The sequence below is a fragment of the Protopterus annectens genome, chromosome 17.part0 (genome assembly GCF_019279795.1).
Source record: "Protopterus annectens isolate FY-2018-M chromosome 17.part0, PAN1.0, whole genome shotgun sequence".
NCBI classification, from domain to species: Eukaryota; Metazoa; Chordata; order Ceratodontiformes; family Protopteridae; genus Protopterus; species Protopterus annectens.
Window position 1 is genome coordinate 624,538,644 of NC_056751.1, and position 22,263 is coordinate 624,560,906.

Sequence of the window (22,263 nt, forward strand, 5' to 3'; positions counted from 1 at the left end):
TGGTTCATCAAATTAATTTGGACTCAGCACCAGCATCCCTCCTTCATTTTTAAATTTCAGTGACATGGTTTGTGAAAAAGCAGTTACTCTGATGGGTGAATCAGTTGTCTCTCAACCCAATTCTCTCTCTTCCCTTCCAGTTCTTCTCAGTCTGTAACTACAAATGTCCTTCTATTCCCATGTTGCAGTGTTCTTACTGTGGGATCCTCTGCCTCAGGTGACCCAAACGTCCGGCTCCTTTGCAAGAGCTTAAGCCTGGCTGCTGCCAGGCGCGTGGGACATCACACAGGGCCATAAACCACAGGCCTTAAATGTGATGTCTGCATGCACAGACCTCAGAAATTCTCTGCTACAGTCAAACCTTAGATCGAGCGCTTCACTCAGTGCTCTTGAAGACACCTTCAGATAAGTATCCCATTGGGGAAATTCCTTTTTCTTGCTTGAGCTTTGGTTGCTTGCTGTTATTATTTAAATGATGGACGCTAGAAAGGGGAAATGTAGGTGCTGATGTCAGATTCCACACAAGGTCTCACATGAACTCTGTCTGCTCTGCTTAGGCCGAGAACATGATCACACCACCTGTAGCATCTGCCAGTCATTTGTACCTAAAACCCTTCCTAGTCATCTGGCAGCCCTAAAGCTTTATCTCAAGAATCAGCGATTAAAGTGCCTAGCCTTACATATGTATCCAGAGTGGGCCATTGAGGCAGTGCCACCTAAAAAGAAGGCCAAGGTTGCAAGGCCTACCACTTCTGCCCCTCCATCATCAGATGTTCTGCCAGCCACCAATTTAGTGGTTGAGGGATGTCTGCTAGAACTGGTGATTTCAGCGGCTACCTTCATGGAAGCTGTCTCGGAAACACTAGTAGACACGTCCTCAGAGGTCATTCCGACACCAGCTTTGGCTGAAGTGGAGGGGGAACCAGGCTCCTCTGGATGCCCACCCACAGTTCAGGAATCAGAATTCTTTCCTGCAGGCCAGACTCTTGATACTAGGTGCTCTCTTTCCACTAAGTCCATTCCTCTTAAGAGGAGGCAAAAAGCTAAACATCTGTCTACTTCCTCTGAGGACCAACCAGACTGGCATACTCAGTCTTTGGTTCAGGCCTTTATGGCTCTTAGGCCTTCAGCCTCTCCTGCTGCCACATTACCTGCTCTCAGCCCCAGGTTAGCCTTAGCTGCTTCCATTCATCTCACTCTCCCACAGGAAGAAGACTCCTCTACTTCCTCCACAGATTAATCCGTTACCTACACTTCCCAGGTACCTTCTCTTCTGGATTACTACTACTTCCCAGATGATGACTCCCTAGAGGGAGACTCACCCCCTGAAGACATTTCTTATGGGGAAACAATTACTAAAATGAGGGAGTATTTTAAGTGAGATGCAACTCAAATGACCAAAGTTCAAAAGAGATATTTTGAACTACTTCAGGTGGAGTCAACCCCCTTCTGCTATCCCTCCTGTGATCCTAGCTCCTTTTGTCATCAGACAAGGATGGCAAGGTCATGGACAGGCTGGGAAAAAGATGTACACATCTTCCATATTGGCTTTCAGGGCTATCAGTTATCAGACCCACATGGTCAAATATGCCCTAGACGTGGTTTCTCAGGCATCCTCATTGCTTCCTGCCATGCCTGACTCTCCTAGTAAATCCCAGGTAGCATCTAAGCTGTCCTTAACATCACAGGTTGCCAGACATTCTGTAAAGTACAGCTATGATGTGGCTGAGACCTCCGCTATGTCTGCGGCTTCACCCTCTGTACTGTGCAGGTATTCCTGGCTCAGGCTTCAGCCCCTTCCTGAAGACTTCAAAACCAAAATCTTAGATGCACCACTTGACAACAAATTCCTGTTTGGCAAACAGTCTGCTGAACTGTTCAAAAGCCTCCGGGTAAAAAGCAAGGAGCTTCAGGACCTCAAACATTTACTGGTCTTCCAGTCCCCAAATTTTGCAGGAACTACCCTGTCAAGACCACCTTTATCAGAAGTGCCCCAGCCCCATTCACCTCCTCCTCTAGACACAGAAAAGGACCTTGAAAAGCATCTTCCCCAAGCGTAGCCCTTCCACAACCTATCACCAGGCAACCCTTTCAAGACAGAAACAGTAATGCATGACTGCCTTAACCACCTACTCATCTCATATCATCTCTCTCACTGTCTACCCCTCTGGAAAAAATCACTTTAGACTGCTGGCTGTTAGCAGTAGTTGAAAAAGTATACTTGAAAAAGTATACTTTATGGCCTAGCAGGAAAATCCCCTTCCCACCCAAAAAACAGCTGCACATAATTCTTCAGGTTATCCAAGAGTTACTCACCCAGGGGAGCATAGACAGCATCCCCTGAGGCCAAGAATGGAGGGGGTTCTACTCCTGGCTCTTCCTAGTACCAAAAAAGGTTGGCCCTTGGAGGCCCATCCTTAGTTTGTCCTTCCTAAACCTTTTCCTGAAGGTCCCTTTCTTCAGAATGTTATCACTTCAAAGCCTTTTTCCACTATTGCCACCCAAAGCTTTAATGGCCACTTTGGGCTTGATGGAGGCATACCTCCACATCCCCTTCCACCCAAACTACAGAAAGTATTTGCATTTTGCTGGACCCTCTTCACACTTTCAGTTTACTGCCTTGCCGTTTGGTTTATCTACTGCACCAAGAGTCTTCACAAAGTGCATAGCTCCAGCAGTAGCCTACTGCAGAACAAAAGGAATTCAAATCTACCCCTACCTAGATAACCTTCTCATCCTAGCAGAAGAGGAAACATTCTCAGGAAACACTTACTATTCACTATGTCCCTGCTCCAGAGCTTGGGCTTCACTCTCAACCCAGCAAAATCATCCCTCGCTCTAGCCCAAGACAAAACTTTCCAGGGCTGCAGGATAAGAAAAAACTTGTTGAAGGCCTTCCTGCCTCAGGACAAAGTTCCCTCCCTAGTCAACCACTTCCACGAAGTCCTTGTGGCCACCCACATCTTGGCCAGGCAGTTCATGCTTCTCGTAGGTCTCATAGCAGCCACAATTCCTATGCTACCCCTAGCCAGGCTGCACATGAGGAAGTTTCAGTGGCACCTAAAAAATTTATGATCACAGCACAGCCACCCCCTGGACTTTCAGTTATCCTTCTTACACTGCCTGAAGATGGAGTTGAGGTGGTGGATCCAGCAAGTACACCAAAAACCCAGGCCTACCTCTGCAACCCACCAAATCAGCACAATGCATGCACACAGATGCCTCTGATCTAGGGTGGGGAGCGACTATGAATGGCTTCAAGGTGCAGGACCAATGGAAGCCCTCCCTCCAGAAAAAAACATATTAACATAAGGGAGATGACTGCGCTCCATCTAGCCCTACAGACCTTCCTCCCTCTTATGCAACCAGGCCACCTCCAAATCTTCACAGACAATACAACTGTGATGTGGTACATCAACAAACGGGGGGATTCAGGTCTTCTGTACTCTGCAGACTAGCAATACAGGTATGGGAGCTAGCATCTCAGCACAGCATCTCACTGCAGTCAGTCTATATTCTATCCCTGGGCAACCATCAAGCAGATGTCCTCAGCAGATCCTTCTCTCTGCATCACGAGTGGATGTTGCACAGAGATGTGTTCTTAGACATTGTCCATCAGTGGGGCACTCCACAAATAGATCTGTTTGCTTCCCCCCAGAACAGACAATTGCAGCTTTTCTGCTCCAGGGATCCATCCCCACTAGCCTGGAGAGTGGATGCCTTCTCCATTTCTTGGAAGGGATTCTTCCTTTGTGCCTTCCCTCTCTTCCCAGTAATTCAGAAAGTCCTCCTAAAAATTCAGAGGGACAAACCAAGAATCTTGCTGGTGATTCCTTATTGGATTGGTTCCCCTTCTTCAGTCTCTTGTCAAGGGCAATCACCACAAGTTGCCTCAAAAGGTGGACCTGCTCACACAACAGAAGGGATCTCTCATTCATCCACACCTGGAGATGCCCTGTGTAACCCTTTGGGTGATAAACTCTTGATTCCCTTCAGACACCAGTACTCAGAGGATGTGCTATCCATCCTGCAGGAGGGCAGAAAACCCACTACCAGGAGATCCTATGTTTCCAAATGGAAAAAGTTCTTCAAATGGTGTCTCCAAAGGCAAAGGGACCCCTTCCAAGTGGACGTTCCACTAGTCCAAGCCTATGTGTGTGAGTTCATAAAAGCAGACCTTTCACATTCTTCAGTGAAGGTCCACTTATCTGCTATCTCTACCTGCTTACCTTTGGATCCACCTCTTCATTCCAGGTTGGATGGCAAACTATTCTTAAAAGGGGTTATCCACGTTAGGCCACCAAAGAAACCTATTCCACCACCTTGGGACCTAAACTACACACTAGAAAACTCACAATTGCCCTTTGAGCCAGCAAGCTCTACTTTTCTGCAGATGTGCACATGGAAAACTGTCCTATTAGTAGCCCTTACTTTAGCCAGGAGGGTTTCTGAAGTACAAGCACTAATGGCATCCCCACTCTATACAATCTTCCATAAAGATAGAGTTCCATGTTTTGTGTGTTTTTGCGCATAGCGCAACATCGGGCAACGCCCCCTAATTGGGTTTAAACTATTCCTGGCTCCACAAAGTCTGATTTTCACTTTTTCCCTTAGAACTGCTCTATCTCTCAAATTAAACACCATATTCTCATTCTAAGGCCTCTCACTGGTCCAAATAAGTAATCTTACAAGTTAGCACTAATAAACCATAAGCACTACTTACTCTTATACTCTCTACGATTACCTTGTCCCCTATTGGTCCGTTTTAATTCGGTTCCCTATATTACTCTAGCATGTCCAAAGGTCAGTCAGTGGTTTCCTCTCCAGTCCAGCTGGTGAATCTGGGAATTTTGAGGCAATGTTACAACTGTCTCATGGACACGGACAACCCTCTCCTCCTCCAAACAGGTTCAGATATATGTGAGAGATGCAACCATATAGCCAAACTGGAGGCTGAGCTCTCTCATCTCAAAACTGGTGTAACCAGTCAGGAGGAGAAGGTAACCTCACACAACACAATTCCAGTATCACATAGTCCCACCACAACAGCGAACCAAACACATAAAAACACAAAAACATACTCGGAGGCTCTAAGTAAAAATCTACCTAAGCAACAGAGACCTCCAAAGCAGACACCCAAGCAAATGCTACCCCAAAACAAAACACGTACAACACATAGCACACAAAGTCAGTGTGCTAAGCAGTCACAGCCCTTAAGGCTGAATAACACACCTGATACTCTTGTAATAGGTGACTCTATTGTCAGACACACTGACGTCCCGCTCACCAGGCTGAATAAAGAGAAGGTCACAGTGAACTGCCTGTCGGGCGCTAGGATCCGCCACATAACGCAAGCACTCAGGTCACTCCAAAGCAAATACAAATATGACTCAGTCATTGTACATGCTGGCGTGAATGACCTGAGGCGCACTCCTCGACTACATGAAAAGAGACATAGAGGAATTCTCTGATCATGCAGCCCAGGCCGGTATGACCCTGACCATGAGCAGCATCTTACCCTCACCTAGAATGATGCCACAGTATAAAGACAAAATGATCGATTTTAACAATTGGCTAAAATGTTGGTGTCATTCAAAGGGGATCCAGTGTCTGTCAGCCTGGGATGACATGCTCGACAAGCCACATTGCTTCACTAGGGACGGCTTGCACCTGTCACCCCTGGGCTTTCGGATATTGGCAAAGGCTCTTGCCACCCCCATAGTGCCTTTTTTAGGCAAGGCTCAAAAGTCAAACCCACCTCCATAGACAGCACAAGGAACAAGAAACTAAGGGTAATGCTGCTAAACGCCAGAAGTCTTAACCTCAAGATGCATGCACTCGAAGCTCTCCTCAGTATGGAGAACATCGATATCTGTGCAGTGACAGAAACCTGGTTCAAGGCTCCAGAGAGCACCCTAGCACTACCAGGTTATACCACATATCATGCTTTTCGGCCCCAAAACCCGGACCGAACCACAAAAAGAGGGGGAGTTTCCATATTTATCAAGGATATCCACACCTCCAGGTTAATGGCATTGCACGAAGTATCGGAGGCCATCCATGTGCAACTGACAGTGGGCAAGACTGCTTTTCAGTTTATAGCATCCTACAGACCACCCTCTCAAAGTCGGGAATCCCACTCAGCTTTCCTGAAAACATTGGAGAACATGAAGATCTCTCCGAATACCATTATATTGGGTGACTTCAACTACCCAAACATAGACTGGGAGCATTACTCAAGCCCCAGCACCTTAGCCCAAAGGTTCCTCGAATTTATAAACTCAAATGCTATGGAACAACTAGTCACCACTCCCACAAGAGGGGAAAACATACTAGACCTGATCATTACCAACATGGGGACTCTATGCTCCATACCAGAAGTATATCCCTCATTGGTAAGATCAGACCATAAATTAATTTCACTGGATATCCACATCCCAATCCCACCCCCAGCCCAGAAAACCACAGTGAAAAACTTCTCAAAAGCGAACCACACTTCTCAAAACTGAAGTGGAATCCTTCAAGGCCCCAGGGCCAGTGGAAACTATGGCCCAAACTGCAGAATCCTATATAAACGCATTCTATGGACATCTCCAGGAATGCATGGATCATGCTATCCCAAACAAAATCAAGACCCAATCATCCAAAGGCAGGCGTCCAGTCTGGTGGATCCCAGCCATAAATAAACTGTACAACAGAAGGAGGAAGCTACTACATGATAGAGCAAAATCCCTAAAAGGGAAGGCATCTCTGATCAGTACTAGCAAAAATTACGATCCTCATAAAATCCTCCAAGGCCAGCTTCGAGAGAACCTTTGCAGACTAGTTGTGGTAGCCTAGAATGAGAGACCCAGTTCAGTCTTTTCCTCCAGGCTACCTCCATTTCATCAGAGCAAAATACATTGCAGACAAGCTGAGCAGGATCATGGCAGACCCACTCAACTGGAAGTTGCACTGAAGGATCTTCCAAGTAATGGTCTGTCTGTGTGGAACTCCTTAAGTAGATTTATTTGCCGCTGGCCACACTAGACAGTTAAAAGAAATTCTGCTTCAGGACTCTTTGCACACAGGTCTGGAAGACTGATACCTTTCATTCTCATGGTTAAGAATGTTTCTGTATAATTTACACCATTTCCTCTCATACCCAGAATTCTTTGAAAAGTGCAGAAAGACTCTCCATGGATAATCGTGGTGAGCCCCTTTTGGCTCAGGCATCAATGGTTCTCCCTTGTTTTGAAAATGACCAAGAGCAATTACTACAAGCTTCCTCATAGAATGGACTTATTCATGCAAGACAGCAGTTGTTTGATACACACCAACCTTCAACTTCTTCAGTTAACTACCTGGATGATAGAATTTTAGTACCTTTCAGGGCCTCATTTTTGAGGATGTAAAACAGGTATTAAAAGAAGCAAAAGAAACTTGCTACTAGAAAATCATATATGGGTAAGTGGAAAAGATTTTCTAGCTGATTCCATGATGAAAACCGGGACTCTTTCAAGGCTTAGACTCATTGCTTCTGAAGTATTTATGTGAGTAGTTATCCTCTGGCCTTTCTTGCCCTTCTATCAAAATTCACCTTTAAGCTATTCCTGCTTGTCTGTCCTTAGATCCTCCTTTCTACCCTACCTCAATTAAAATAGTTTTTGAAAAGGATTTTACATACAGTATCTGGCCACCTAGAAGGCAGGTGGCTTCTTCTTGGGATCGTATTTTTGTACTGGATAAAAAGTGTTCCCTTTCAACTGGCTTCTGAGGCTATTTAAAAATCATATTTGGAAGAGTGTTTACTCATGACTCTGACTTTTGCAAGATGAGTATCTGAATTCTAAGCTATTATGTTAAGTCATCCCTATATAATCTGTCACAGGAATATGGTAACATTAAGAGTAAATCCCCCTTTTATACCTAACGTTGTTAGAGTTTGTACTGAAGCAGGAGTTCATTTCCCTGTTTTCTTCCCAGAACCAGAAACTATGAAGGAAATGATTTTAGTTTAAAATTGCTAATTTTGTAGAGTTTTGATTGCATTTACTGTTTGAGATTTTAAGTATTTTGCTTCAGATTATTTGTTAAGTTTTTCTGCATTGCCGCCTACTTTTGAGCATTTTCTGGCTTGTTAAACTTGATTTCTGTGTTGGTAACTGTATTTAGAACACAACCTAGAGCTGATTACTGAATTTCCTGCCTGCACTTATTTTTAAAATCATTCTTTTTCTTGAAACTGGCATTTTATCTGCCTCTGGCCTAGCACTCAAGTGTGGGGTCATTTACTGCACTGTTCTAACTTGTTGATACTTGTGAACCTCTGCTTTCCTTAAAAAAACAAAAAAACAAAAAAATCTTGCTTTTTTCCCACTTTTCTGAGATTTTAAAAAGTCCAGTTACAGATTTGTTGTTCTGAACTGTTTGTAAGTTTCTTAGAGGCCATTGTTTGCTTGGGCTAAAGGGAAGTCTCTGTGTTCATCAGTGGCAGTGATAAACATTGTGTAGCCTGCCTGCCCCTGTGGGAGTGGTTACTGCCTTGAAACTGTAGTTTTATTGGCCATTTTGGGTCAATTCCAAACTCCTTGATCTCCTCTTAAAACCCTGTTTTGCGCTTTTTGCACGTTTTTGCGCATAGCGCAACATCGGGGCAGCGCCGCCTAATTGGGTTTAAACTATTCCTGGCTCCACAAAGTCTGCTTTTCACTTTTCCCCTTAGAACTGCTCTATCTCTCAAATTAAACACCATATTCTCATTCTAAGGCCCCTCACTGGTCCAAATAAGTAATCTTACAAGTTAGCACTAATAAACCATAAGCACTACTTACTCTTATACTCTCTATGATTACCTTGTCCCCTATTGGTCCGTTTTAATTCAGTTCCCTATATTACTCTAGCATGTCCAAAGGTCAGTCAATGGTTTCCTCTCCAGTCCAGCTGGTGAATCTGGGAATTTTGAGGCAATGTTACAACTGTCTCATGTACACGGACAACCCTCTCCTCCACCAAACAGGTTCAGATATATGTGAGAGATGCAACCATATAGCCAAACTGAAGGCTGAGCTCTCTCATCTCAAAACTGGTGTAACCAGTCAGGAGGAGAAGGTAACCTCACACAACACAATTCCAGTATCACATAGTCCCACCACAACAGTGAACCAAACACAAAAACATACTCAGAGGCTCTAAATAAAAATCTACCTAAGCAACAGAGACCTCCAAAGCAGACATCCAAGCAAACGCTACCCCAAAACAAAACACGTACAACACATAGCACACAAAGTCATTGTGCCAAGCAATCACAGCCCTTAAGGCTGAATAACACACCTGATACTCTTGTAATAGGTGACTCTATTGTCAGACACACTGACGTCCTGCTCACCAGGCTGAATAAAGAGAAGGTCACAGTAAACTGCCTGTTGGGCGCTAGGATCCGCCACATAACGCAAGCACTCAGGTCACTCCAAAGCAAATACAAATATGACTCAGTCATTGTACATGCTGGCGTGAATGACCTGAGACGTACTCCCCGACTACATGAAAAGAGACATAGAGGAGCTCTCTGATCATGTAGCCCAGGCCGGTATGACCCTGACCTTGAGCAGCATCTTACCCTCACCTAGAATGATGCCACAGTATAAAGACAAAATGATCGATTTTAACAATTGGCTAAAATTTTGGTGTTATTCAAAGGGGATCCAGTGTCTGTCAGCCTGGGATGACAGAAATCGACAAACCACGTTGCTTCGCTTAGGACGACTTGCACCTGTCACCCTGGGCTTTCGGATATTGGCAAAGGCTCTTGCCACCCCCATAGTGCCTTTTTTAGGCAAGGCTCAAAAGTCAAACCCACCTCCATAGACAGCACAAGACACAAGAAACTAAGGGTAATGCTGCTAAACGCCAGAAGTCTTAACCTCAAGATGCATGCACTCGAAGCTCTCCTCAGTATGGAGAACATCGATATCTGTGCAGTGACAGAAACCTGGTTCAAGGCTCCAGAGAGCACCCCAGCACTTTTCCACCAGGTTATACCTCTTATCATGCTTTTCGGCCCCAAAACCCAGACCGAACCACAAAAAGAGGGGGAGTTTCCATATTTATCAAGGATATCCACACCTCCAGGTTAATGGCATTGCATGAAGTATCGGAGACCATCCATGTGCAACTGACAGTGGGCAAGACTGCTTTTCAGTTTATAGCATCCTACAGACCACCCTCTCAAAGTCAGGAATCCCACTCGCTTTCCTGGAAACATTGGAGAACATGATCTCTCCGAACACCATTATATTGGGCGACTTCAACTACTCCAAACATAGACTGGGAGCATTACTCAAGCCCCAGCACCTTAGCCCAAAGGTTCCTGGAATTTATAAACTCAAATGCTATGGAACCACTCCCACAAGAGGGGAAAACATACTAGACCTGATCATTACCAACATGGGGACTCTATGCTCCATACCAGAAGTATATCCCTCATTGGTAAGATCAGACCATAAATTAATTTCACTGGATATCCACATCCCGATCCCACCCCCAGCCCAGAAAACCACAGTGAAAAACTTCTCAAAAGCGAACTTCACACTTCTCAAAACTGAAGTGGAATCCTTCAAGGCCTCAGGGCCAGTGGAAACTACGGCCCAAACTGCAGAATCCTATATAAACGCATTCTACGGACATCTCCAGGAATGCATGGATCATGCTATCCCAAACAAAATCAAGACCCAATCATCCAAAGGCAGGCATCCAGTCTGGTGGACCCCAGCCATAAATAAACTGTACAACAGAAGGAGGAAGCTACTACATGATAGAGCAAAATCCCTAAAAGGGAAGGCATCTCTGATCAGTACTAGCAAAAAATTACGATCCCTCATAAAATCCTCCAAGGCCAGCTTCGAGAGAAAAATTGCACAGGACACTAAAGACAATCATAAGGCTTTTTCAGTTATGTTAGGAACCTGGGATGCAACTCCCAGACTTGTTCTGAGTTGATTCTAAATGACAAAAAATACACTGAGCCCACAGACATCGCCAATATCCTGGCAGACAGGTTCATTGCAAACTCCCCCAAAAGAGCAAGTATCTATCCCGGCAGAGTGCAGCCTCCCAAACATCTCTGATGCTCAGGTGAAGGCCGCCCTCTCCAAAGCAAAAAACTCTGCTTCCATGGGACCAGATGGCATCCCGGGTTGCGTCCTACATGAACTCCAAAAAGAACTAATCCCTCAAGTAAAACTGCTGTACAATCTCTACCTCACTACAGGATATGTGCCCAAAGAATGGCGTACAGCAACAGTGGTCCCACTCCACAAAGGTGGCACCTCTGCGGACCCTGGAAACTATCGCCCCATAAGCCTGACTAGCCTAGTCTGCAAGGCTATGGAGAGGATCATCATGGAACTCATAAACAAAGACATTGGGGACCTACAGACACTAGATCCTACCCAATTTGGCTTCGTCAAGGGCAGATCCTGTCTTTTGAACCTGGTCGACTTCTTCGAAACAGTCACCAAGGCCATAGATGAAGGGAAGGTAGTCCACACAGCCTATCTGGACCTCGCAAAGGCATTTGACACAATACCCCACTCGGGCATCATAGATAAGCTATCCAGCCTAAATATAAACCCCTATGTCACAAGATGGGTCGCAAACTGACTCAAAGACAGAACCACAGAGTCAGAGTTGCTGGAGCCATGTCAGACTCGAAACCGGTCACAAGTGGCATCCCACAAGGTTCTGTCCTGGGACCTCTCTTGTTCGGTATTTACTTTTCTGAGGTACAGGCCAATGTGGGAGGACTATGGCTCACCATGTTCACAGATGACTGCAAACTGGGCACCATAATCGACTCTCCAGCTGACACAAACATTCTTCAAAAAGGTCTCGCAGAGACGGATAACTGGTGCCAGAGCCACGGTCTAAAGCTAAATGCCAAAAAGTGTATAGTCATACCCTTTGACAAAAATAATGTGCCCACAAATTACCACATAGGTGGTAACCCATTAAGTACAGAGAAAGTAATTAGGGATCTGGGGACCCAAGTTGATAGCAATCTCTCCTTTGACAACCACATTGCCAAAGTGGTTAGAAAGACCTTTTACATAGCCCACCTCATCATGAAAGGATTCACATCTAGATCAAGAGAGGTAATTGTGCCTCTTTATTCATCCCTCATCAGGCCCATCATAGAATACAATGCCCCCTTTGGGATGTACCTTACCCGACACCTGCAGCAATTAGAAAGACCCCAAAAATACCTCACCAGGAGGATCAAGGGACTCAAACAGATGCCATATGCTACTCGGTTAAAAGAACTCCAGCTCTACTCAGTTGCATACCGCCTACTTCGAGGCGATCTATGCCTGACATATAAAGCTATGTCCAACCCAGAATTAATGGACATGCTCCACCTCAGTAAATCTAAATCCCTTAGAGCCACACGCTCGAGGGACTTGAACCTCAGCACAGAAATAAATAGAACATGCTGGAGGGACAGATTCATAAACCAGAGGCTCCCTTCGCTCTGGAATAGAATTCCAATTCATGTTAGGCAGAGCACCTTACTGACTCTCTTCAAGAAGAATCTTGATGAGTGGATGGGGGATCATAGGTTTGTCCCGGGGATTACTTCCGTGTCACTATTAGACAGAGGCACAGTAAACTAAACTTTAAAAAGGGCACAGTATACTCAAATCAAGGGGTGGCGTAAGCCAAACACAATCGGGCTAGGCTTATAAATGCCCCAGGGCAGATAGCCTAGTATGAACCTATGAACCTAAGACTACACACTCAAGTGTGTTAGCCTTTTCTGTGTTTATTTACTGTATTATTGCATTGTTTAGCCTGTTTCAACAAAAAAAAAAAAATATCTTGTTTGCTCGTTTCCCACCTTTTCTAGCCAGTCCATATCCCAGGCTTTGCTTGTCTCAGGACTTTATTTTCTGTGCTCAGAGCTATCCAGACCTTGATGTGGTAGAGGGAAGTTTTACTGCCTACCAGTGGGACTGGTGAGCATTGTACTGACTATCTAATGCTAGAGGAGTGGTCTCCAGCTCTGAAACTGTAATTTTATTAGCCTTTTTGGGCTGATTTCTATCCCTTTCAACTTTCTGGCTTAAAAACTTGTGTGTTTGCACATTTTTCACATTGTGCAGCACTGCGAGGCTACAGTTAAACTATTCCAGGTGGCAGAAAGTCTGCTCTTCAAATTTTCCCTTAAAACTAGCTGGTTTCTCAGTAGTAGCACTAAAATCTGAACCCGTGACTAGCACTTGCTCTAGAACCTGCTGGAAAGCACTAGGAAGCCTGAAACTGATACAAGCACTCAGCTCTCCTTGTCAATAAGGAGAAATTAATCATAGGCATTAAACAGCCTATAATTGCAAAGTACCTTGCAAAGGTAAGGGAAAACATCTCTTAAACTTTACAAAAAAAGCACGTAAACAGGCATGTCCAGGGGTCAGCTTCTGGTGATTTCTCCTGTCCACCTGGTGAATCTGGGCATACTGGGGCAATGCGGCAACTGCCTCATGTATACAGACAATCCTCTCCTCCTACCACCCAACACTACAACCTGCGAGAGATGCACTTACATAGCCAAACTGAAAGCAAAGCTCTCTCCGACCAAGATTGTGCTAGACAGTCAAGAGGAGAAGGTTAACACCTGCATTACACCTCAAGCAACTCATAGCCCTTCAAAACCCACACCATCTACACCCACACATAGCAACACTAAACCCACATATGTGGAAGCCCTTAACATTAACCTGCCCAAGCAACAAGGACCTTCGAAGCCGAAACACAAACAAACACCAGTCACAACCAAAGTGACACATAGCTCAGAATACCAGTGTGCCACCCAACAACAGCCCCTAAGGCAAGACAATGTACCCAACACTTTAGTCATATGTGACTCTAGTCAGGCACACTGATGTCCCACTCACCAGGCTGAACAAGGAGAAAATTACAGTCAACTGCCTGTCGGGTGCCAGGATCCGCCACATAACACATGCACTCAAGTCACTCCACAACAAGTACAAATGCGACTCTGTCATTGTCCATGCTGGAGTGAATGACTTGAGACATACCTCCCTGGACTACATGAAAAGAGACATGGAAGAGCTCTTGGGTCATGTGACCCAGGCAGGTATGACCCTAGCCCTAAGTAGCATCCTGTCTTCACCCAGAATTATACCACAGTATAAGGACAAAATGATTGACTTCAACAATTGGCTAAGCTTCTGGTGTCATTCAAAGGGGATCCAGTATTTGTCTGCCTGGGAAGACATGATCGACAAGCCACGATGCTTTGCCAGAGATGGTCTGCACCTGTCACCCTTGGGATTCAGGTTACTGGCTAAAGCTCTTGCCACCCCTATAGTGCCTTTTTTAGGCAAGGTTCAAAGGATAAAACCACCACCGTAACAGATACAAGCATGCAAAATCTGAAGGTAATGCTACTCAATGCTAGAAGTCTAAACCTGAAAATGCACTCTCTCGAGGCACTCCTAAAATGGAGAACATCGATATCTGTGCAGTAACTGAGACCGGGTTCAAGGCTCCAGAGAGCACCCCTGCAATACCAGGCTACAATTCTTACCACACTTTTCAGCCATAAAATCAAGACCGAAACACTAAAGGTGGAGGAGTGTCCATATTCACCAAGGATATTCACACCTCCAGGCTAGTTGCCCAACACAATGCATCTGAAATTCTCCAGGTGCAACTAACATTAGGTAAAACTGCAATCCAAATTGTAGCTTGCTACAGATCCCCCACCATGCCCCAAGATTCTCACTACACCTTTCTAAACATACTGGAAAATATTAAGATACAACCAAACACCCTAATACTGGGTGATTTCATCTACCCTGCCATTAACTGGGAAAACTACTCGGGTACCAACTCCTTTTCCCAACGGTTCTTGGAATTCATAAATTCCAATGCCCTGGATCAACTAACCCATTGTCCCACCAGGGGCTCCAGTATCCTAGACCTGGTCATTACCAACATGGGAGATAGATGCTCCACACCAGTGGTCACCCCCTCATTGGTCAGGTCTGACCATAAGCAAATCACCCTTGACATCCACATCCCACCCCCACCCCCCAGTAAGGAAACCACCTTAAAAAACTTCTCCAAAGCCAACTTCATGCTACTGAAGTCAGAAGTGACAAACTTCACAACACCCATGCAGACGGGACCTGGAAGTTTGACTGCAGAATCCTACACTAAGGCACTGTACAAGCACATCCACTTGTGCATGAATCGTGCCATCCCAAATAGAACCAAGATGCTCTTCTCCAAAAAAAGGAAGCCAATCTGGTGGTCCCCTGCTATAAACAAACTATACAACAGAAAGAAGAAACTGTTGCAGAAAAGAGGAAAATCCTAGGATGCAAAAAACTCCCTCACCAGCCTCAGTAAGAAGCTGAGATCCCTCATAAAATCCTCAAAACCTAGTTACAAAAATAAAATTGCAAAAGATTCCAAAGACAACCACTAGGCATTCTATAGTTATGTCAAGAATCTAAATGGCAATGCTCAGATCTGCTCTGAGCTACAACAGAATGGCATTAAATATACTGATCCCAAGGATATTGCCAATATCCTGGCAGATCGATTTAGTGCCAACTTCACCCCCCTCTCACCCCCTAAAGGGCTCATCTCAATACCAAAAGATTGCCAAATTCCAATAATCACAGCTACACAGGTAGAAACCGCATTCTCCAAAGTTAAGAATACAGCATCCATGGGACCAGATGACATCCCAGGCTGTATACTACATGAACTACAAAATGAACTGGCACCTCACCTAACTGTCATGTTTAATCATAGCCTCACCTCAGGCTTCGTGCCCACTGAGTGGCACACAGCTACAGTTATCCCACTCCACAAGGGAGGATCTGCCTTGGATCCCGGGAACTACCGTCCCATCAGTCTGACAAGCCTGATCTGCAAGGGCATGGAATGCATTATCATGGAACTTATAAACAAAGACATTGGCAACCTTCAAACACTGGATCCCACCCAGTTTGGGATTGTGAAGGGCCGATCTTGTCTCCTGAATCTGATTGACTTCTTCGAATCAGTCTCCAAAGCTGTGGACGAGGGTAAGACGGTCCACACAGCCTATCTGGACCTCGCCAAGGCCTTTGACACCATCCCCCATACTGTAATCATAGATAAACTTACTAAGCTGGGCATAAATCCCTACGTCACTCGATGGGTTGCCAACTGGCTTACCGACAGAACCCAGACTGTAAAAGTAGCTTCACCCAAATCCAGCTCCAGACAAGTAACAAGTGGAGTACCTCAGGGTTCAGTCCTGGGACCACTCTTGTTTGGCATCTACTTCTCTGAAGTACAGGCCAGCACTAAGAGACTCTGACAAACAAAGTTTGCAGATGACTGCAAATTGGGAGCCATTATTGAATCCCCAAATGATGTGGATATTCTACAAAAGGGCCTTACAGAAACAGAAGCCCGGTTCCAGAACCATGGGCTCAAGCTTAATGCCAAGAAATGTATAGTTATCCCCTTCGGAAAAAAACATGTACCCATGAATTACCACATAGGTGGCAGGACACTAAACATCAAAAGTGTGATGAGAGACTTAGGGACACAGGTGGACAGTGGTCTCACTTTCGATAACCACATCACCACAACAGTCAGGAAATCCTTCTATGTGGCACACCTCATCACTAAAGGCTTTTCATCCAGAAAAAAGGAGGTCATTATCCCACTGTACTCATCCCTCATTAGACCCATTATAGAGTATAATGCCCCATTTGGTATGTACCTCACAAGATATCTGCAACAGCTGGAAAGGCCACAGAAATACCTCACTAAAAGAATCACAGGCCTAAAGCAGATGCCATATGCTGAGCCCTTCAAAACCCACACCATCAACACCCACACATAGCAACACTAAACCCACATATGCAGAAGCCCTTAACATTAACCTGCCCAAGCAACAAGGACCTCCGAAGCCGAAACGCAAACAAACACCAGTCACAACCAAAGTGACACATAGCTCAGAATACCAGTGTGCCACCCAACAACAGCCCCTAAGGCAAGACAATGTACCCAACACTTTAGTCATAGGTGACTCTAGTCAGGCACACTGATGTCCCACTCACCAGGCTGAACAAGGAGAAAATTATAATCAGCTGCCTGTCGGGTGCCAGGATCCGCCACATAACGCATGCACTCAAGTCACTCCACAACAAGTACAAATGCGACTCTGTCATTGTCCATGCTGGAGTGAATGACTTGAGACATACCTCCCTGGACTACATGAAAAGAGACATGGAAGAGCTCTTGGGTCATGTGACCCAGGCAGGTATGACCCTAGCCCTGAGTAGCATCCTGCCTTCACCCAGAATGATACCACAGTATAAGGACAAAATGATTGACTTCAACAATTGGCTAAGCTTCTGGTGTCATTCAAAGGGGATCCAGTATTTGTCTGCCTGGGAAGACATGATCGACAAACCACGATGCTTTGCCAGAGATGGTCTGCACCTGTCACCCTGGGATTCAGGTTACTGGCTAAAGCTCTTGCCACCCCATAGTGCCTTTTTTTAGGCAAGGTTCAAAGGATAAAACCACCACCGTAACAGATACAAGCATGCAAAATCTGAAGGTAATGCTACTCAATGCTAGAAGTCTAAACCTCAAATGCACTCTCTCGAGGCACTCCTAAAAATGGAGAACATCGATATCTGTGCAGTAACTGAGACCTGGTTCAAGGCTCCAGAGAGCACCCCTGCAATACCAGGCTACAATTCTTACCACACTTTTCAGCCACAAAACCAAGACTGAAACACTAAAGGTGGAGGAGTGTCCATATTCACCAAGGATATTCACACCTCCAGGCTAGTTGCCCAACACAATGCATCTGAAATTCTCCAGGTGCAACTAACATTAGGTAAAACTGCAATCCAAATTGTAGCTTGCTACAGATCCCCCACCATGCCCCAAGATTCTCACTACACCTTTCTAAACATACTGGAAAATATTAAGATACAACCAAACACCCTAATACTGGGTGATTTCATCTACCCTGCCATTAATTGGGAAAACTACTCGGGTACCAACTCCTTTTCCCAACGGTTCTTGGAATTCATAAATTCCAATGCCCTGGATCAACTAATCCATTGTCCCACCAGGGGCTCCAGTATCCTAGACCTGGTCATTACCAACATGGGAGATAGATGCTCCACACCAGTGGTCACCCCCTCATTGGTCAGGTCTGACCATAAGCAAATCACCCTTGACATCCACATCCCACCCCCACCCCCAGTAAGGAAACCTCCTTAAAAAACTTCTCCAAAGCCAACTTCATGCTACTGAAGTCAGAAGTGACAAACTTCACAACACCCATGCAGATGGGACCTGGAAGTTTGACTGCAGAATCCTACACTAAGGCACTGTACAAGCACATCCACTTCTGCATGAATCGTGCCATCCCAAATAGAACCAAGATGCTCTTCTCCAAAAAAAAGAAGCCAATCTGGTGGTCCCCTGCTATAAACAAACTATACAACAGAAGGAAGAAACTGTTGCAGAAAAGAGGAAAATCCCAGGATGCAAAAAACTCCCTCACCAGCCTCAGTAAGAAGCTGAGATCCCTCATAAAATCCTCAAAAGCTAGTTACAAAAATAAAATTGCAAAAGATTCCAAAGACAACCACAAGGCATTCTATAGTTATGTCAAGAATCTAAATGGCAATGCTCAGATCTGCTCTGAGCTACAACAGAATGGCATTAAATATACTGATCCCAAGGATATTGCCAATATCCTGGCAGATCAATTTAGTGCCAACTTCACCCCCTCTCACCCCCTAAAGGGCCCATCTCAATACCAAAAGATTGCCAAATTCCAATAATCACAGCTACACAGGTAGAAACCCCACTCTCCAAAGTTAAGAATACAGCATCCATGGGACCAGATGACATCCCAGGCTGTATACTACATGAACTACAAAATGAACTGGCACCTCACCTAACTGTCATGTTTAATCATAGCCTCACCTCAGGCTTCATGCCCACTGAGTGGCACACAGCTACAGTTATCCCACTCCACAAGGGAGGATCTGCCTTGGATCCCGGGAACTACCGTCCCATCAGACTGACAAGCCTGATCTGCAAGGGCATGGAATGCATTATCATGGAACTTATAAACAAAGACATTGGCAACCTTCAAACACTGGACCTCACCCAGTTTGGGATTGTGAAGGACCGATCTTGTCTCCTGAATCTGATTGACTTCTTCGAATCAGTCTCCAGAGCTGTGGACGAGGGTAAGGCGGTCCACACAGCCTATCTGGACCTCTCCAAGGCCTTTGACACCATCCCCCACACTGTAATCATAGATAAACTTACTAAGCTGGGCATAAATCCCTACGTCACTCGATGGGTTGCCAACTGCCTTACTAACAGAACTCAGACTGTAAAAGTAGCCGACTCCAAATCCAGCTCCAGACAAGTGACAAGTGGAGTACCTCAGGGTTCAGTCCTGGGACCACTCTTGTTTGGCATCTACTTCTCTGAAGTACAGGCCAACACTAAGAGACTCTGACTAACAAAGTTTGCAGATGACTGCAAACTGGGAGCCATTATTGAATCCCCAAATGATGTGGATATTCTACAAAAGGGCCTTACAGAAACAGATGCCTGGTGCCAGAGCCATGGGCTCAAGCTTAATGCCAAGAAATGTATAGTTATCCCCTTCGGAAAAAAACATGTACCCATGAATTACCACATAGGTGGCAGGACACTAAACATCAAAAGTGTGATGAGAGACGTAGGGACACAGGTGGACAGTGGTCTCACTTTCGATAACCACATCACCACAACAGTCAGGAAATCCTTCTATGTGGCACACCTCATCACTAAGGGCTTTTCATCCAGAAAAAAGGAGGTCATTGTCCCACTGTACTCATCCCTTATTAGACCCACTATAGAGTATAATGCCCCATTTGGTATGTACCTCACAAGATATCTGCAACAGCTGGAAAGGCCACAGAAATACCTCACTAAAAGAATCACAGGCCTAAAGCAGATGCCATATGCTGACCATCTAAAAAAACTCCAGCTATACCCTGTGGCATATTGTCTACTCAGAGGTGATCTCTGCTTAACATACAAGGCCATGTCAAACCCTGAGCTGTTGGACATGCTCCACTTAAAGAAATCCCAATCCCTCAGAGCCACACGCTCCAGGGATCTAAACCTTATCATCACAATGAACAAAACATACTGGAGGGATAGGTTCCTGACCCAGAGACTCCCCATACTCTGGAATAGACTGCCAATACATGTCAAGCAGAGCGCCTCATTGGCCTTCTTCAAAAGGAACCTTGATGATTGGATGGGAGATAGGAAATTCACCCCGGGGATCATGTCAGTCACCCTGCTAGACAGGGGCCCAGAGAAGTAAATATTGTGGGAAGAAATATCCAGGGAATTGTTATGGCTAGGCTTGCATAGGCCTTAGGACCGATAGCCAAGTACCAACCTATGAACCTATTATGTATGCCGGATATTCACAAGCAACTCAGATGCTATATTGTTAGAACATAAAATGTTCAGGACTGCTGAGTAACTGTTATTTGCTATGAAGGTAAGAAAACAGGACAATCAGTGTCAAAACAAATAGTTTCTAAGTAGTTGTCTCATGCTCTTGCTTTTTCTTTATTCTCGCCGTAACAAGACACTTCCAGGCAAAGTCAGGGCCCACTCAGCCAGGCTTCTAGCCACTTCTGCAGCTTTTTGGAAAGGTACAGACTCTAGAAATATACCAAAGGCAGCAACCTGGTTATTTATAAACACATTTACCAAGCACTACAAACTAGGTTTCTTCTCTAAGTCCAGAGCAGGCTTTGCTAAGACTATTCTCCAGAGGCCCCTGGACTCTGATCCTTCTTCCTTCTCCCTTTCTTTCTAAGATCTGGTATTCAAACAATATGGCTTAGGCAGCTACAACAGTAATCTAATGATAAATATAGTACAGCTGTCTAACTAAACTTACCATAACAGTTGCTATTTCAATGGATCACTGTTGCAGTAGGTGCAATCCCCCTCTTTTTTGCTATTTTTATACCAGGGTGTGGATTTTTTTATTACTGATATTATTTCACAAGGATCTAGCTTCCCTCTTCTAAGGCAAGAAAGCTCAGACGTTTTGGTTCCCTAGTAACTGATTCTTCCCATTTTTGCATATGAGTTCAAGGTGTCACATATTAAGTGACCATCATCTAGAGACAGCGTTCACAACACAACGTAACTAGCCCTGCTGCAGTTGTTCCTACATACCAAACACGTGCACTTATACTTATAGACAATTTAGAGTGCCCAGTCTGCCTGCTGCATGTCTTTGGAATGTGGGAGGAAACCAGCGCATCCAGAAAAAACCCACACTAACACAGAGAGGACATGCAGACTAGATTATTTGCTGGTAAGCATATTCCAACAGAAAAAAAAGGTAGATGAAGTCATTCCAAGAGTTAAAAGTGCTGCAGCATTTTGCCGAGAGTTCTGGACTAATTTTTAACAAAGAAAAAGAAGTAGTTACAGGAGCAGAGAAACAAAAACTTTGGGGTAAATGTGGTGAGATGCAAGAGAAAGCTGATTCAGTTTATTTAGATTTAATATGAAAATATCTTAAAGATTAAACTGAAGACAAAATTACAGACATTATTGCAAAGCAAACATTTAAATGAATACTCTACTAGAAGGAAATTCATGGCAATTAAGGTTATTATTTCATCAATTACTTTGTTCCTGTTGAGGCATTTACCAATTTCACATTACTGTGATGGACTAGTTAAGGTACAGAACAAGGTTAGGGCATTTGCAGAAAATTCTAATGGAACATGTGGCAGCAGTACAGCAAACTGGAGAAGAGAAGTTAAGGAGGTCAGGTCTGGAGTGTTTTTTGATTACACTATGAATGGGAATAATTAAAAAACATCAGATAATCATATTGCAATAAAACATTCATTATTATTTTGATACATACTTATTTCTCCTCCAGTCTATTTCATACTTTGATAACTTTGTTACAGTATGTGGTGTGCAACTGTAGCTACAGAGTGACAAAATGTTAAACTTTCAGTTTAATCTTTTAATGTCTGTGGACTCAGTTATGAAGGCTCATAGGTGCTACTAGCCATGTGGTCTAGATGGCCATTGAGAAGACCATCCCCATTTCCCAAAAGGGCTGTCTGGTTACATGGCTTGCTGAGAGTACACAATAGGCAAGTAGAACCT

The 22,263-nt window shown here is 44.7% G+C and overlaps 1 protein-coding gene across 1 annotated transcript in view; it reads left to right on the forward strand.

Annotated features, from left to right (window-relative positions):
- EPS8L2 (EPS8 like 2) overlaps nucleotides 1-22,263 on the forward strand; it is a 1,747,011-nt gene that overhangs the window by 1,407,857 nt on the left and 316,891 nt on the right. The window lies entirely within an intron of this gene.